The sequence below is a fragment of the Entelurus aequoreus genome, linkage group LG08, assembly GCF_033978785.1.
Source record: "Entelurus aequoreus isolate RoL-2023_Sb linkage group LG08, RoL_Eaeq_v1.1, whole genome shotgun sequence".
In the NCBI taxonomy this organism is placed as follows: domain Eukaryota; kingdom Metazoa; phylum Chordata; class Actinopteri; order Syngnathiformes; family Syngnathidae; genus Entelurus; species Entelurus aequoreus.
The window spans coordinates 58,842,851-58,861,893 of NC_084738.1; the positions used below are offsets into that span (position 1 = coordinate 58,842,851).

The 19,043-nt window shown below is 38.1% G+C and overlaps 1 protein-coding gene across 4 annotated transcripts in view; it reads right to left on the bottom strand.

The window, feature by feature from the left end:
- The window catches only part of etv4 (ETS variant transcription factor 4), a 167,842-nt gene that overhangs the window by 139,226 nt on the left and 9,573 nt on the right, over nucleotides 1-19,043 (bottom strand). For 3 of the 4 annotated variants that reach the window (XM_062056920.1, XM_062056923.1, XM_062056922.1), the window contains exon 2: nucleotides 14,557-14,654. The exons of the other annotated variant lie outside the window; for it this stretch is intronic. The gene's annotated coding sequence lies outside the window, so the exon portion shown is untranslated. The remainder of the gene's footprint in view (nucleotides 1-14,556; nucleotides 14,655-19,043) is intronic. 4 annotated transcript variants of the gene reach the window in all.

The window sequence follows — 19,043 nt, forward strand, 5'->3', positions numbered from 1 at the left end:
GCCACTTAAAAGGGCCGCACCGAATTACTCGCTCTTAACTGCATATATGAATGCTAAACAAGAACAATGTAATGTGCACAATCGAACAGTACAGTGAATGATGATGACAAAGTCAAGTAACAGGTGTGGTGAATTATGTCCTTACATCAACCGCTACACAGCTCAGTTTATTTTACTATAAAATGTATGGTTGTTTTTACAAAATGGAAAAACAGTATCCCTGTTTTTTTACGGTAAAATTCTGGCGAATGAGCAGCCATTTTTATCTCCTTAAATCTAGGGTTATTATTTTTACAGTGCTGTAAATGAAAAAACGGTACAATAGTTTTAAACGATAAAAAACTAGCATATTAGTTCCCGGAATTTTAGGGTTAAAAAAACAAAAAAACAGTGGTACTATTTTTTCATTGACAGTAAAATGCTGCAAAAACACTCAAATTTACAGTAAAAAAAAATGGCAGCTCATCGATAATATCAATTGTCATTTTTGCAGCGTACGATTTGATGGACAACTTCATTTGAAAGCATAAGTCAACCAGATATTTAAATAGCGTATTTTCCGGACTATAGAGCGCACCAGTATATGAGCCGCAACTACTAAATTAAAACATATATTCATATTTTCCATATATTAGCCGCACAGGACTATAAGCCGCAGATATGAGTTATTTACAAAGAAACATTTTATACATTTTTATTTACATACCATAATTGTCTCCAAACGGTGTCTGTAACACGGCAGTAAAACGGCTGATCAAACAAAACAGAAGTCATCGTCATGCATAGCTGCGCAAGCCAGCTCTCCAATCAGCTAAACAGAATCAATAACTCCATGGTGACGTTTTGGTGAATTTACTGAGGAATTTGTGAAACTGAAACAATACAAAAAGAATGCCGTTGTAAGTTAATAACACGGACACAGACTCTCGTAAACGTTTTAGCATATTAGCTAATGCTAACGACGCTAGCTTGATTTCAATTCGATAGCACATGCAAACATGCATGGAAACACTCCTACAGACGTCACACATGGGACAGTTTAGTAAGTAAGAATTGTTTTAGTTGTATTGCAAAACTTACAAACGTTAAGAGTCATAAATGAAGAATCCATACATGTAGAAACGCTATGGACGGCTAGAAGACAGAACGGTACATGTACTTCCAGTTCAAAGCTTTAAACAGCAGGAAACACTGTTGGCACTCACTCAGCAGCACCTGCAGTGAGCGACTTTGTCCAAAAAAATGGCGCTATAGCACAAACGATAACACACCATTTCAGTGTATTTGCCCGTGTTTAATAAAAAGGATTTGCATTATGGCCATCAACGAAGAAACATCGATAAATTGCCGCAAAGGGTTCAAAACATAGGAAATAAGTAAATGATAAATGGGTTATACTTGTATAGCGCTTTTATACCTTCAAGGTACTCAAAGCGCTTTGACAGTATTTCCACATTTACCCATTCACACACACATTCACACACTGATGGCGGGAGCTGCCATGCAAGGCGCTAACCAGCAGCCATCAGAGGCAAAGGGTGAAGTGTCTTGCCCAAGGAAACAACGGACATGACTAGGAAGGTAGAAGGTGGGAATTGAACCCCAGTAACCAGCAACACTCCGATTGCTGGCACAGCCACTCTACCAACTTCGCCACGCCGTCCCAATGTATGATAACTACAGATGTCCGATAATATCGGACTGTCGATATTATCTGCTGAAAAATGCTTTAAAAATGCAATATAGGAAATTATCAGTATTGGTTTCAAAAAGTAAAATGTATGACTTTTTAAAACGCCGCTGTACGGAGTGGTACACGGACGTAGGGGGAAGTACAGAGCGCCAATAAACCTTGCGTAACGGCCCAATCACATAATATCTACAGCTTTTCACACACAAAAGTGAATGCAAGGCATACTTGGTCAACAGCCATACAGGTCACACTGAGAGTGACCGTATAAACAACTTTAACACAGTTACAAATATGCGCCACACTGTGAACCCACACCAAACAAGAATGACAAACACATTTCGGGAGAACATCGGCACCGTAACACAACATAAACACAACAGAACAAATACCCAGAACTCCTTGCAGCACTAACTCTTCCGGGACGCTACAATATACACCCCCCGCTACCCCATACCCCCACCCCTACACCCAATGACAAACACATTTCGGGAGAACATCGGCACCGTAACACAACATAAACACAACAGAACAAATACCCAGAACCCCTTGCAGCACTAACTCTTCCGGGACGCTACAATATACACCCCCCGCTACCCCATACCCTCACCCCTACACCCCAACCCCGCCCAACTCAACCTCCTCATGCTCTCTCGGGGAGGGCATGTCCCAAATTCCAAGCTGCTGTTTTGAGGCATGTTAAAAAAAATAATGCACTTTGTGACTTCAATAATAAATATGGCAGTGCCATGTTGGCATTTTTTTCCATAACTTGAGTTGATTTATTTTGGAAAATCTTGTTACATTGTTTAATGCATCCAGCGGGGCATCACAACAAAATTAGGCATAATAATGTGTTAATTCCACGACTGTATATATTGGTATCGGAATCGGTAATTAAGAGTTGGACAATATCGGAATATCGGATATCGGCAAAAAAGCCATTATCGGACATCTCTATATATAATCTTAGAGAAAAATGTAATTGAAAACATTTGTATGCACGTACAACACTTAAGACCTTTAGTATTATTATTATTTATATATATTTATATATATATTTATTTATTATATATATATATATATATATATATATATATATATATATATATATATATATATATATATATATATATATATATTATATATATATTATTTATATATATTTATTTATTTATGTATGCACCTTATTGCTTTTTTTATCCTGCACTACCATGATATATATATTTATTTATTTTATATATATATTATATATATATTATTTATATATATTTATTTATTTATATATGCACATTATTGCTTTTTTTATCCTGCACTACCATGAGCTTATGTAACGAAATTTCGTTCTTATCTGTGCTGTAAAGTTAAAATTTGAATGACAATAAAAAGGAAGTCTAAGTCTAAGTATATCAGTATGTGGAATTAAATGATGGAATGGATTAAGCAAAGCAATCAAACAATGTACTAATATGATCCACTTCAAGAAACTCTTCAAACTTAAAGTATTTACAAAGTACAAAGAAGAAGAACCATGATAAACATTCAGAATTTATTTCATCCATCCATCCGTTAATTTTTTTCAAAATAACTTACTCATCTCACCATATGAAATGTCACTTACTTCACCGAGTATTATTTATTTATTTATTTTTATTGTGCTTACTTATGGAGTATATTGTGAATAAATTGAGAACAGGAAGTGAACAAAAGTTTTAGCAACTGTTATGTAAAAGAAAAGGAGTAGGATTAAATAAGCTCTGCTTCTTCCTACTCCTTTCCGAACATGTTGAAAAGAGAAACTGGAGATTGTGATGTTTCATGTTGTATGCTTGCATGTCCGAAATAAACTCAAACTCAACTCAACATATGTGTTGCATGAGTAGGTGATATGAAAGTTTAAAAGATATGTAATTGCATGCGGCATGTGTGTTTTTTTAGTGTCAAAAAGGCAGGAACAAAAGCATTTAGTAAGAAAAGATTAAGTATTTGTTTGAGGCATATTATTTCCAGGCTTTTGCGGGCCACATAAAATGGTGTGGCGGGCCAGATGTGGCCCCCGGCCATCGAGTGTTTCAACGGTTCCCCGGCTGGTGCCAAGGTGTAAACACTTGGTGTAACAACACGCCGCCTTGTTTTGCCATTTTTTTCCCCCCCACGTGTGGAGCTGTGAGGGCATGGCTCCGAGTGGCGTGATGTCATGCGAGCTCAACTCCTGGGAGAGGAAAACTCTCTGCTACATTCGATCGTGTCAGGTGAAGCTGCGCTGAGGTCAGCTCACGCCAACATCACAGAGATGAGGTCAGCCACGTTGGATGGAGTGAGATAATTTTTCCGCTCAGTGCAAAGTGGTTCCAAGTAAAGGCCCCGTAGGCGCTCGGGTTCAGGGCAGAGACTGATACACTACTGCCAGACGTGTCTAAATGTAAACACCAAATCAGGAACCATACTAGAACCTTGAGTATTAGCTGACGGCATGAATCATGCTTACCATACTTTCTGGGCTATAAAGCGCACTGGTATTCAAGCCGCACCCGCCAAATTTTTGAATTATGAATTATGTGTACATATACTATATTAGCCGCACCCGACCATAAGCCACAGATATATTTACCAATACGAGAGATTTTGTAAATGTTTATTGACATACCTTAATTGTTTCCTAACGGTGTCTGTAACACAGCAGTAAAACGGCTGATCAAACAAAACAGAAGCCATCGTCATGGACCCACTAGCTGCGCAAGCCAGATATTTAAATAGCGTATTTTCCGGACTATAGAGCGCACCAGTATATGAGCAGCACCTACTGAATTAAAACATACACACACATATATATATATATATATATATATATATATATATATATATATATATATATATATATATATATATATATATATATATATATATATATATATATATATATATATATATATTAGGGCTGGGAATCTTTGGGTGACCCACGATTCGATTCAAAATCGATTCTTGGGGTCACGATTCGATTCAGAATCTTTTCTTTTTTTTTTCAATTCAACACGATTCTCGATTCAAGCACGATTTTTTATTTTTTTATTTTTTTTTATGAAAACAATACACAACAATACCATAATAATGCAATACAATTTCAAAACAAAACCAGACCCAGCAACATTCAGAATAGCAATAAACAGAGCAATTGAGAGCAATTGAGGACACACAAACATGACACGGAACAATCTAAAAGTAGTGAGACAAAAATGAATATTATCAACAACAGTATCAATATTAGTAACAATTTCAACATAGCAGTGATTAAAATCCCTCATTGATATTATCATTACAAACATTAATTTAAAAAAAATACAAAAAATGAATAATAGTGTCACAGTGGCTTACACTTGAATGGCATCTCATAAACTAAATGTCTAATGATAATGTCAATGAGGGATTTTTAATCACTGCTATGTTGAAATTGTAACTAATATTGATACTGTTGTTGATAATATTCATTTTTGTTTCACTACTTTTGGTTTGCTCTGTGTCGTGTTTGTGTCTCCTCTCAATTGCTCTGTTTATTGCAGTTCTGAGTGTTGCTGGGTCGGGTTTGGTTTTGGAATTGGATTGCATTGTTATGGTATTGCTGTGTATTGTTTTGTTGGATTGATTAACTTAAAAAAAAAAAAATTAAAAAAAAATAAAACATTTTTTAATAAAAAAATAAAAATAAAAAAATCGATTTTTTAAAAATGAGAATAGATTCTGAATCGCACAACGTGAGAATCGCGATTCGAATTCAAATCGATTTTTTCTCTCACCTCTAATATATATATATATATATATATATATATATATATATATATATATATATATATATATATATATATATATATATATATATATATGTGTGGAGGGAGATGTTGCCAGCGCTGCCTGCAGGAGCAAAGGTCACCGCCTCTGTCCATGGTGCTGAGGACAGAGCACCAACAGACGGGGGCGTGGCAGTGCTGACGGCGAGACACAGCTGGCAGGTGATTAGATTTCACAGGTGGTACGTGTCAATCTAATCATCTGTTGTCTTTAACAGCAAGCGGCCGGGAGCGGGAGGAGAGAGAGGATACGGATGTGACTTTTCAGTCACGTTCTGCTGGAGAAAGACTTTGACAAATATATGTACATTAAAACTTTGTTCAACTTGGCACGCCTGGCTCCTGTGAAGTATATGTCAGTGATACCGCTAGGAAGCGACTTCCACAATATATTTTCCATATATTAGCCACACAGGACTATAAGCCGCACCTCAGTAGAAGCATTTAAGTCCCATCTTAAAACTCATTTGTATACTCTAGCCTTTAAATAGACCTCTCTTTTTTAGACCAGTAGATCTGCCGTTTTCTTTTCTCCTTTGCCCCCTCGCCGGGTTATTCCGGTTCCGGTGACCATGGATGAGGTGCTGGCTGTCCAGAGTTGGGACCCGGGGTGGACCGCTCACCTGTGCATCGTTTGGGGACGTCTCTGCGCTACTGACCTGTCTCCGCTCGGGATGGTCTTCTGCTGGCCCCACTATGGACCGGACTCTCACTGTTATGTTGGATCCACTAGGGACTGTACTTAGAGGGGGGGTTACCCACATATGCGATCCTCCCCAAGGTTTCTCATAGTCATTCACATCGACGTCCCTTGTGTGGGCTCTGTGCCGAGGATGTCGTTGTGGCTTGTGCAGCCCTTTGAGACTTTTGTGATTTAGGGCTATATAAATAAACATTGATTGATTGATTGATATGAGTTACTTACAAAGAAATATTTTATAAATATTTATTTACATACCATAATTGTCTCCAAACGGTCTCTGTAACACAGCAGTAAAACGGCTGATCAAACGAAACAGAGGCCATCGTCATGGACCCACTATGTGCGTAAGCTAGCTCTTCAATCAGCTAAACGGACTCAATAACTCCACGGTGACGTCTCGGTGAATTTACCAAATAACACTAACACCGACACTCGTAAACGTGTTAGCATGTTAGCTAACGCTAACGACGATAGCTTGATTACATTACGACAGCACGAACAAGTATGCATGAAAACACTCCTACAGACATCACACATAAGCTGGTTTAGTAAGTATGAATTGTTTTAGTTGTCATGTGAAACTTTCCAACGTTGCTTTGAGTGATGAATGAAGAAGGCTTTCGAGCGGAAAACGCTATGGACGGCTTTATTTCCGGTTCCAGGTATTAAAACAGGAAGAACATTTTCAACCCACAGCACCTGCAGTGGGCGAACTCGTCCAAAGGATGGCGCCGTAGCACAAACAATAACGCACATTTTCAGTGTCTGTTGAAAACTAATTGTTGAAACAAAACATTATGGCCGTTAGCGAAGAAATATCAATAAATTAGCCACAGGGTTCAAAGCGTCGGAAAAAAGTAGTCCGAAAAATCCAGTACTTTTCCTATTTTGTAGAGTGGGATGTTAAAAATTCAGCAGGGGTAGGGTCCAGCCCCCCTGCAACCCCGAAAGGGACAAGTAGTAGAAATGGATGGAATGTTAGAGAACAATTGTAAGTATCAAAAACACTAACATATTTATTATTAACCTTTTGGAATAGATTTATGCTGTCTTTAAGTGGAAGTGGTAACACCTAGTGGCCACAATAATTCATGAAGTGAAGCTCATGAGGCAGTAAGTTGAACAATGCGGACACGTTTGTTACTGGATACCTTCTAATGCGCTTCTGCCTTGCAGCTTTTGTATGTGTAATATGCAACTACATTTATTTGGTACCGGTTTATATTGACAAATGTGCTGTTTTATTGCTCCAACGATTATTACGCATGTCTAGCTTGTGTGCTATTGTGTGCTTAGCTGCTGTGTAGCTGCCAGCTCCTAGTAGCCTACAGCCTAGCACGTTGACCTTTTGTAAATGACCTGAGCAAAATAGAAGAAGAAGTGTGCTTATTGGAGGACATTTAGATGCTAACTTTGCACAGGTAAACGCGCTGCAAGATGCTCATATCGCACATGATATCGCACATTTTACTTGCAAGCCAATATCATCTCATACTTGGTTTTTTTTTGTGCTGATATCGTACCAGGACAAACCTGATATACATTTTTTTTTTAAATATACATTTATTTTGGCCATTTAAAAAAAAAAAAAGATATCAATCAAGCACATTCACTATACAAGGGACCTGATTTAAGAAAATATCATAGATTTGTGGAATATTCACTTCTTTAATAGTGAGGTTAAAGGTCAACTTTGTCAAAGAGTTGTACGACGGTGTGCATCATCATCCCAGTGCATTCCTTGGCCAGTGTAGCCAGCGAGGTGATTGCGGACTATCACTCACTCGGAGTGAGCGAGCCCATTTTCTGGGTCAGTGGAGTCCTCCAAAAGGGCCAATTAGGCCTTAAAGGGGCTCCGTCACGCGTGCGCTCGCTCTCCCTGTGCCGCGCACAATAAGCGACGACGCCCTCGCCACATTAGCGCTAACACCAGCAAGAAGAACAGTCTGCTTAAGTCAGGGGTCGGCAACCCAAAATGTTGAAAGAGCTATATTGGACTAGGGCTGGGCGATATGGCATTTTATTAATATCTCGATATTTTTAGGTCATGTTACGATACACGATATATATCTTGATATTTAGCCTTAGCCTTGAATGAACACTTGATGCATATAATCACAGCAGTATGATGATTCTATGTGTCTACATTAAAACAGTCTTGTTCATTCTGCATTAATATATGCTCATTTTAAACTTTCATGCAGAGAGGGAAATCACAACTACGGTAAGTCAATTGACCAAAAGTGTATTTATTAAACAGTTATTAAGCAGTGGCACAAACATTCATGTCATTTCCAAACAGAAAGTGCAAGATTGTCAGAGACATTTTAAAACAAGCTATGAGTGCACTTTTGTGCATGATGTCACTAAGATGACATACTGTATCAAAACAACACTAAATTAAAGTACACTTTTTGTACAGAACGCCACTACAATAGTTTAAAACTAATAAAGTGCACTTTTGTGCATGATGTCACACAAGATATTTCAAAAAGTGTAAAATAAAAATGAGCTGCATAATAGGAAATCAAATAGTGTACGTCCTTCGCTATGTGGTAGGTTCCTGCGGACGTTATCTCCTTCTGTTGTTGACTATTTTTTTCATACGGTGTTGATGTGGAAATGGAAGACGCCAGGCTCAATTGGGTCAGTGCTGGTTGCTTGGGCATTTTGTGGGTGTGGCATCGGCCGGAGATGTTGACATGCGGAGTTTCAAGCACTCTTCATTCTCTAGCGGGTGACTTTTCAAATGATGCCACAAATTAGCAGTGCAGCTACTTTTTGTAGCAACACTTTTGCCGCATACTTAACATACTACGGTTGTCTGCTCAACATCTTCCCGCTTGAAGCCAAACCACCGCCAGACGATGGATCCTGTGCTGTTTTTCTTGGGGAATTAATTATTCTTCCTTCGTTTGTTACCAGATTCGCACCTTCACTCTCTCGTATTACCACTCGCACCACCTGCCACAGCTAACTTTACCCATGCGGCTACCTCTCTGCTCGGCGAGGGCGTATGACGTTGCACGCGCGACAGTATGTGACGTATGTAAGGTGCGTTTGTTTTATCTCTCTGGGAGAAAGAGAGACAAGAAAGAGTGAGAAAAGCCCGTAGTGTAATGCCCGCAGCTAAAAGCAACTGCGTGTGAACGTATACTCACGAAATAGTCATTTTCTACATATGTCACACATGGGACGGTTTAGTAAGTAAGAATTGTTTTAGTTGTATTGTACAAACCCCGTTTCCATATGAGTTGGGAAATTGTGTTAGATGTAAATATAAACGGAATACAATGATTTGCAAATCCTTTTCAACCCATATTCAATTGAATGCACTACAAAGAAAAGATATTTCATGTTCAAACTCATAAACTTTTTTTTGCAAATAATAATTAACTTAGAATTTCATGGCTGCAACACGTGCCAAAGTAGTTGGGAAAGGGCATGTTCACCACTGTGTTACATGGCCTTTCCTTTTAACAACACTCAGTAAACGTTTGGGAACTGAGGAGACACATTTTTGAAGCTTCTCAGGTGGAATTCTTTCCCATTCTTGCTTGATGTGCAGCGTAAATTGTTCAACAGTCCGGGGGTCTCCGTTGTGGTATTTTAGGCTTCATAATGCGCCACACAGGCCAGTCTAGTACCTGCACTCTTTTACTATGAAGCCAAGTTGATGTAACACCTGGCTTGGCATTGTCTTGCTGAAATAAGCAGGGGCGTCCATGGTAACGTTGCTTGGATGGCAACATATGTTGCTCCAAAACCTGTATGTACCTTTCAGCATTAATGGCGCCTTCACAGATGTGTAAGTTACTCATGTCTTGGGCACTAATACACCCCCATACCATCACAGATGCTGGCTTTTCAACTTTGCGCCTATAACAATTCGGATGGTTCTTTTCCTCTTTGGTCCGGAGGACATAACGTCCACAGTTTCCAAAAACAATTTGAAATGTGGACTCGTCAGACCACAGAACACTTTTCCACTTTGTATCAGTCCATCTTAGATGAGCTCAGGCCCAGCGAAGCCGACAGCGTTTCTGGGTGTTGTAGATAAACGGTTTTCGCCTTGCATAGGAGAGTTTTAACTTGCACTTACAGATGTAGCGACAAACTGTAGTTACCGACAGTGGGTTTCTAAAGTGTTCCTGAGCCCATGTGGTGATATCCTTTACACACTGATATCGCTTGTTGATGCAGTTCAGCCTGAGGGATCGAATGTCACGGGCTTAGTTGCTTACGTGCAGTGATTTCTCCAGATTCTCTGAACCCTTTGATGATATTACGGACCGTAGATGGTGAAATCCCTAAATTCCTTGCAATAGCTGGTTGAGAAAGGTTTTTCTTAAACTGTTCAACAATTTGCTCACGCATTTGTTGCCAAAGTGGTGACCCTCGCCCCATCCTTGTTTGTGAATGACTGAGCATTTCATGGAATCTACTTTTATACCCAATCATGGCACCCACCTGTTCCCAATTTGCCTGTTCACCTGTGGGATGTTCCAAATAAGTGTTTGATGAGCATTCCTCAACTTTATCAGTATTTATTGCCACCTTTCCCAACTTCTTTGTCACGTGTTGCTGGCATCAAATTCTAAAGTTAATGATTATTTGCAAAAAAAAAAAAGTTTATTAGTTTGAACATCAAATATGTTGTCTTTGTAGCATGTTCAACTGAATATGGATTGAAAATGATTTGCAAATCATTGTATTCCGTTTATATTTACATCTAACACAATTTCCCAACTCATATGGAAATTGGGTCTGTACAACTTACAAACATTGTTTAGAGTCATAAATGAAGAATCCATACGAGTCTGTTTCAACCTGTGGAGATTATCGATCAAAAACAGCACATCGTTTATGTTTTATGTGAATAATGTCGCTCACTTATTCAAACAGTCGTGTGTTTGTACAAGTTTAGCTTGGGGAATGCCGTTCATGTCCGTTGTTTACATTTTAGCATTAAAGCTGGCTAGCAAGCTAGCAGTCAGTCCGCATTAAAGTGCAGTTATGAATGACGGGTTTTCGACCATTTTAATGTAATACACTAATATTAATTGTCGGGAGTTTTACAGCGGTTATTATTACTACCGTTTATTTGTGGTTCAAAGGCCCGCAGCCACAGAAAAGGATTGCAAAAAAGAGTGACCGCTCTTGCAGACCGTCTCACTCGCCAAACACGCACATTAAAAAAACACACAAACTGTGTGATGCTAGCGGGCCAGCGGCGTGGCTTGGCCGCACCAAGAGTCAAATACACTTAATGAAAGACAAGATGATTCACCCCCTTCTTTTCATTCCGCTATGGAATGAAACCGATGAAGTGTGAATGATCTTAAAGTATACACATGGCGATTTAATGGAATATCAAAGTTAATACTGTAAGTATTGTACTAATCACGCAGCAGCTGTTCGATTGTGACGTGCATCTTAGTTGTAGTTTTCATTAACACATTTGGAGGTGTTGAAATCGCCATGTAAAATCGCCAATGCTAATCAGTAGCATGTCAATAGCAAAGCCAATGTATATTAGCATCAAGCTAGCACATTTTGGGAAAAGTGGAGCCTTACTTTAATTACGTTGGAGCGTTTTTTGTTGTTGTTGAGTTAATTACTTTTCGGCGTTGAAAATTGCAACATTACCTAGAGCAGTGGTTCTTAACCTGGGTTCGATGGAACCCTAGGGGTTCGGTGAGTCGGGCTTAGGGGTTCGGCGGAGGTCAAGACACACCCGACTCATCGTGTAAATAAAAACTTCTCCCTATCGGCGTATTACGGATACGGCAACAGCAGAAGTCACATTGATTTGCAGGTGTGTAATTTGTTGTGAGTTTATGCACTGTGTTGGTTTTGTTCTTTGAACAAAGTGATGTTCATGCATGGTTCATTTTGTGCACCAGTAAACAAATATGGTAACACTTTAGTATGGGGAACATATTCACCATTAATTAGTTGCTTATTAACATGAAATTAGTAACATATTGGCTCTTAACTAGTCATTATTAAGTACTTATTAATGCCTTATTCGGCATGGCCTTATTATAACCCTAACCCTGACCCTAACCAAATAACTCTAAATTAAGTCTTTGTTACTTAGAATATGTTCCCCATACTAAAGTGTTACCAAAAACATATAACTTTGGGTTCGGTGAATGCGCATATTAAACTGGTGGGGTTCGGTACCTCCAACAAGGTTAAGAACCACTGACCTAGAGGTAATTTGGCTGAGTCGGCTCTCAGTGCTGCTGGAGTGATCGCCGAAGTGCGTGACGTCACGCAAGCAAAAGCCAGGAACCAAAACATAGCACCGTTGGATTTTCCGTGAATCGGTGCCTGGTAGCATTAGCGGGATTCGGTCGGTGCCAAAAAAAAGTACCGGATTCAGAACCCATTCCTAACAACGACTGTATCTGCTCGCTCTTATTTTGAAAACAGAACTGACAAAGAAGCTAACAATGAAGTGCTGCTGTTAATATGATTTATAATATTTCCTACAAACAACAGTACCTGCATTCATTGTGGTTACGTGTTGTAAGTGATGCATTACAAAGGGACAGTGCCAACTAGTGGCCTGGCATGCACATGACAGCCCATTCACTTGTTTTTCTTTTTGAGCGAGTAACTTTAGTTTTGGTTATTATATACATATAACATACGAGTCGCTTTTATTGCTGTTTTGTGTAATGAGATTCCGGCTCATCACTGACTGTTGTTTCTTATCCACGCTTCCATCAGGACACAGACTGTAACCCAGGACGAGCTGATGTCATGCTGTGTGTGTGTGTGTGTGTGTGTGTGTGTGTGTGTGTGTGTGTGTGTGTGTGTGTGTGTGTGTGTGTGTGTGTGTGTGTGTGTGTTCTTGTATTTCTACCCTTCTTGAGACATCAACAAGGAAAAGTACCTTCCATATGAGGGTCTGGTGAACAAGTTAGGACATAAATCATGGTCCCAAAACAGAAAACCATTGCATCTAATAGAGAATGTCTCATTTGTACCCCTGGTGGTGAAATCTATTTAAAATTAGGGTGGTACCAAAAAGGAGAGATATTTCAAATGGACTGTGTGTTGGTTTTAAAAGTGCTCTCCCTCTGGTCAATATATGGAATAACAAGTGTGTAAGAAATTGAAATGCGCCCCCTTTGGCCAAAATTATTATTTATTTATTTTTTTAAATATGTTTATGGAGATATACTGTCATAACTTGGAAGTAAATAACGAAATTTAAAAAACAATTACAAAACACAACAACAAAATATTAACTAAAAGCAGTCTTTTTCTCACAATGTGTCAACTTCTGTCTTATAAAATTGGGAACAATTTCTCATATTCTTTCTGTTTCTGTAATATTGCAACAATTTCTTGTAAAATTCAGACTTTTTAATGCAAAATGGTGACATTTGTCATGTAAAATTCAGACTTTTATCACAATATTGCCAATTATTTTGTTGTTCTTGTAAAGCAGTGACATTTTTTGAGTAAAATTATGACTTTTGTCATAATTTTGCCAAATAAAATTCCAATTATAATATTGCCAAAATGTGAAAGTTTTCTTATAAAATTGTGACTTTTGTCAAGTAAAATTACGACTCATTTCATAAAATTGCCAAAATGTTAAGCTTTTCTTGTAAAATTGCGACTGTTGAGTAAAATTCCAACTTTTATCATAATATTGCACAAATGTTCAGTTTTTCTTGTAAAATTGTGACTTGCGTTAAGTAAAATGACGGCTTGTATTATAATGCTGCCAAAATTCCAAGTTTTTCTTGTGAAACTGTGACCTTTTTCTTGTTAAATTCCAACTCATTTTTCACAACAAGGTTTTTTTATATTTGCATAGTATGTATATATTATTAATGTTGTAGATACAAATCTTTATATATCTGGAAAGGGTGGTCCTAAAGAGGTAGGCATTATTCGGAGGTCTCAAGAAGGTAACAAATACAAGAATGTGTGTGTGTGTGTGTGTGTGTGTGTGTGTGTGTGTGTGTGTGTGTGTGTGTGTGTGTGTGTGTGTGTGTGTGTGTGTGTGTGTGTGTGTGTGTGTGATATTGTTATAGTCCACAGAGATTCCTCAAATGAGGTTAAGTCACATGAGGATGACTAACTGGGCCCACAGATCATATGATGTAACACAGGCAGCGCTAGGGAAATGTGTTTGTGTGTGTGCGTGTGTGTGTGTGTGTGTGTGCGTGTGTGTGTGTGCGTGTGTGTGTGTGCGTGTAAACTGCTATTACTTTATCTTAACTTAACATCAAGAGCAGAAACAACCAATTTGCCACAATTGCTAAATGTGAAAAATGCCATTTGTGACCTACTTTGACCCAGCACTGTCATATCGCATGGTTCCTCCAGGGGTGGCAGAGTATCCATCCATCAATCCATTTTCTACCGCTTGTCCCTTTCAGAGTCTCATCTAACAAAAAAAAAAGAAGAAGCAAATTGTACGACATTTAGGGCTGGGCGATAAAATTACATCAATATATATCGCTATATACACGTGATCGGTATAAAAAAAATATGTTCGATAAAACGTTCAAAAGTTGTTTTTTTTACTTCTGGGGGAATAAAGCGGAAGTATGGAAGCAAGGTTGGTTGCTCTCTGGTAAGCGAGCAACGCAGGAAGTGATCACTGATCAGTGGGAGGGACACGCTAACAACCAATCAGGTGACAGTATCATCTATCAGGTTTGGTTGATTCTTTGCATGGAGGGAGAAGAGAAAGTCAAAATGAAGAAATTGTGGGTAAAAGAGGAAAAGTCAACTGGACAGATTTTTGGATTTTTCTCAAAAGAGACCGTAGTCAGATCAAGGCACTCATAATCAGTAACGCCACACTACCTTAGCCGCGCTCACCCTTTAGAGCACAGCTGTAACTTCCTGGCACTAAACCTGAAGAAAGTGGTTCTTCTCAGGTTTCTCTGTGTTTACATTTTCACACTTTGCACTATTTTCTTACATTTTATGAAGCATTTCTTACATATTCCTTATTTTTGCACCTTTTTTTGATTGATTGATTGAAACTTTTATTAGTAGATTGCACAGTACAGTACATATTCCGTACAATTGACCACTAACCCGAATAAGTTTTTCCTGTTTAAAAAACATCAGTAATATCGACCGATATAAGGCACTTATATCGTGATACAGTTTTCAGTCATATCGCCCTCTCCTAACAACAAAATACATTCATACTGCACATATGCATGAATATGAACAATAGTTTGTCTGTACTCTTGCTAACAAGATATAAACATCACTTTCTGGATGTTGCTGCGTTTTTAATATTGTAGTTTGCACATTTACTTCTGAAAATGTTCAATATTTATTTTGTGCTATAAATATGATGTCAAACGACTAGATTTTAGGAGCTATTTTCTGTAGGCTTGTCCTGATCCTACATAAATATTGGTCTAATATCAGCAAAAAAAACAAGTATCGGATTATACGTGCTTGTATTTAAAATGTCCGATACAAGCAGTTCTGCAGCGTGTTTACTTGTGCAAAACTGGACAGTTAACATCTAAATGTCCTCCAATAAACACACAATTTTAGTCACGTCATTTACAAAAGGTTAACATGCTAGGCTAAAGGCTACTAGGAGCAAGCAGCTACACAATAGCTAAGCACACAAGCTAGTATTTTATTTTAGTCATTTACAAAAGGTCAACATGCTAGGCTATAGGCTACTAGCAGCTACACAATGACTAAGCACTCAACAGCTAAGCACACAATAGCACACAAGCTAGTGTTTTATTTTAGTCATTTACAAAAGGTAAACATGCTAGGCTAAAGGCTACTAGGAACGAGCAGCTACACAATAGCTAAGCACACAAGCTAGTATTTTTATTTTAGTCATTTACAAAAGGTCAACATGCTAGGCTATAGGCTACTAGCAGCTACACAACGACTAAGCAGACAATAACATACAAGCTAGTCTTTTCTTCTATTGTATTCAAGTCATTTACAAAAGGTAAACATGCTAGGCTATAGGCTAATAGCAACTACCCAACAGCTAAGCACACAAAGTAATATTTTCTTCTATTTTAGTCATTTACAAAAGGAAAAACATGCTAAGCTATAGGCTAATAGTAGCTACATAACAGCTAAGCACACAATAACAGACAAGGTAGACTTTTATTTTATTTTAGTCAAATCATTTACAAATGTTAACATGCTGGGCTAAGCGCTATTAGGAGCGAGTAGCAACTCAACAGCTAAGCACACAATAGCACACAAGCTAGTCTTCGATTTTAGTCATTTACAAAAGGTGAATATGCTAGGCTATAGGCTACTAGCAGCTACACAACGGCTAAGCACAGAATAACACACAAGCTAGTCTTTTTTTCCATTTTAGTCAAGTCATTTACAAAAGGTAATCATGTTAGGCTATAGGCTAATAGCAGCTACCCAACAGCTAAGCACACAATAGCACACAAGCTAGTCTTTTCTTCTATTTTAGTCAAGTCATTTTCAAAAAGGGTAAACATGTAAATAGTAAAGTAGCTACACAAGAGCAAAGCACACAATAACACACAAGTTAGTCTTTTATTCTATTTTAGTCTAGTCATTTACAAAAGGTTAACATGCTAGGCTAAAGGCTACTAATGGCGAGCAGCTACAAAACAGCTAAGCACACAATAGCACACAAGCTAGTCTTTTAATTTAGTCATTTACAAAAGGTGAACCTGCTAGGCTATAGGCTACTAGCAGCTACACAATGTCTAAGCACCACAATAACACACAAGCTAATCTTTTCTTCTATTTTAGTTAAGTCATTTACAAAAGGTAAACATGCTAGGCTTTCGGCTAATAGCAGCTACCCAACAGCTAAGCACACAATAGCACACAAGCTAGTCTTTTTATTTTAGTCATTTACAAAAGGTGAACATGCTAGGCTATAGGCTACTAGCAGCTACACAATGGCTAAGCACACAATAGCACACGAGCTAGTCTTTTCTTATAATTTAGTCAAGTCATTTACAAAAAAGGTAAACATGCTAGGCTATAGGCTAATAGTAGCTACACAAGAGCTAAGCACACAATAACACACAAGCTAGTATTTTATTCAGTCAAGTCATTTTACAAAAGGTGAACATGCTAGGCTATAGGCTACTAGCAGCTACACAACAGCTAAGGACAGAATAACACGCAAGCTAGTCTTTTCTTCTATTTTAGTTAAGTCATTTACAAAAAAGGTAAACATTCTAGGTTATAGGCTAATAGTCGCTACACAACAGCTAAGCACACAATAACACACAAGCTAGTCTTTTATTCTATTTTAGTCAAGTCATTTACAAAAGGTTAACATGCTTGGCTAAACACTATTAGGAGCGAGCAGCTACACAACTGCTAAGCACACAATAGCACACAAGCTAGTCTTTTATTTTAGTCAAGTCATTTACAAAAAGGTAAACATGCTAAGCTAAAGGGCTAATAGTAGCCACACAAGAGCTAAGCACACAATAACACACAAGCTAGTCTTTTATTCAGTCAAGTCATTTACAAAAGGTGAACATGCTGGGCTATAGGCTACTAGCAGCTACACAACAGCTAAGCACACAATAACACGCAAGCTAGTCTTTTCTTTTATTTTAGTTAAGTCATTTACAAAAAAAGGTAAACATTCTAGGTTATAGGCTAATAGTCGCTACACAACAGCTAAGCACACAATAACACACAAGCTAGTCTTTTATTCTATTTTAGTCAAGTCATTTACAAAAGGTTAACATGCTGGGCTAAACGCTATTAGGAAGCGAGCAGATACCCAACTGCTAAGCACACAATAGCACACAAGCTAGTCTTTTATTTTAGTCAAGTCATTTACAAAAAGGTAAACATGCTAAGCTATCGGCTACTAGCAGCTACACAATGGCTAAGCACACAATAGCACACAAGCCAGTCTTTTCTCATATTTTAGTCAAGTCATTTACAAAAGGTAAACATGCTAGGCTATAGGCTACTAGCAGCTACCCAACAGCTAAGCACACAAATAGCACACAAGCTAGTCTTTTCTTATATTTTAGTCAAGTCATTTACAAAAGGTTAACATGCTAAGCTAAAGGCTAACAGTTGCTACACAACAGCTAAGCACACAATAGCACATAAGCTAGACTTTCCTTCTATTTTAGTCAAGTAATTTACAAAAGGTTAACATGCTAGGCTTAAGGCTACTAGCAGCTACACAACAGCTAAGCACACAATAGCACACAAGCTAGACATACGTAATGATAATTGAAGAATATTGCAGTGTAAAACAGCACATTTGTCAACATAAACAAGCATCAAATAATTATGGTTGCATATTACTTACACACACACAAAGACTCCAAAGCGGAAAGTAACCAGTAACAAACGCGCCCGCATCATGCAACTGGGTCATGAGTTCAATTTTATGGATTATTGTGGCCACTATGTGTCCCCCAAAAAAACTATTACCACGCCACTTCAACTTAAAGACAGCATGGGTCCATTCCAGACGGTTAATACTAAATATGTTAGTGTTTTTCATAGTTACCATTGTTCTCTTATAAAAGTGCGTATTGTACAATATCGGTATTGGCTAATACTCAAAGTGGAAAAAGTTGTATCGGGACAAACCGAATTATTATTAGTTGTTAGTATCAACATTTCAGTTTTTAATACATAAGGGCTTTTTGCTCTATTTTTCCACGTATTGCTGTTTTGTTTTTTTATTTCTACAATGTACCACAAGCCCATAAAAAACTCTGTTTTAAAAAACAGATCCGCACTTTGTATCTCAGCAGTGAGTACTTGTGTGCTAGCCTGCTATCAAGCTACACCT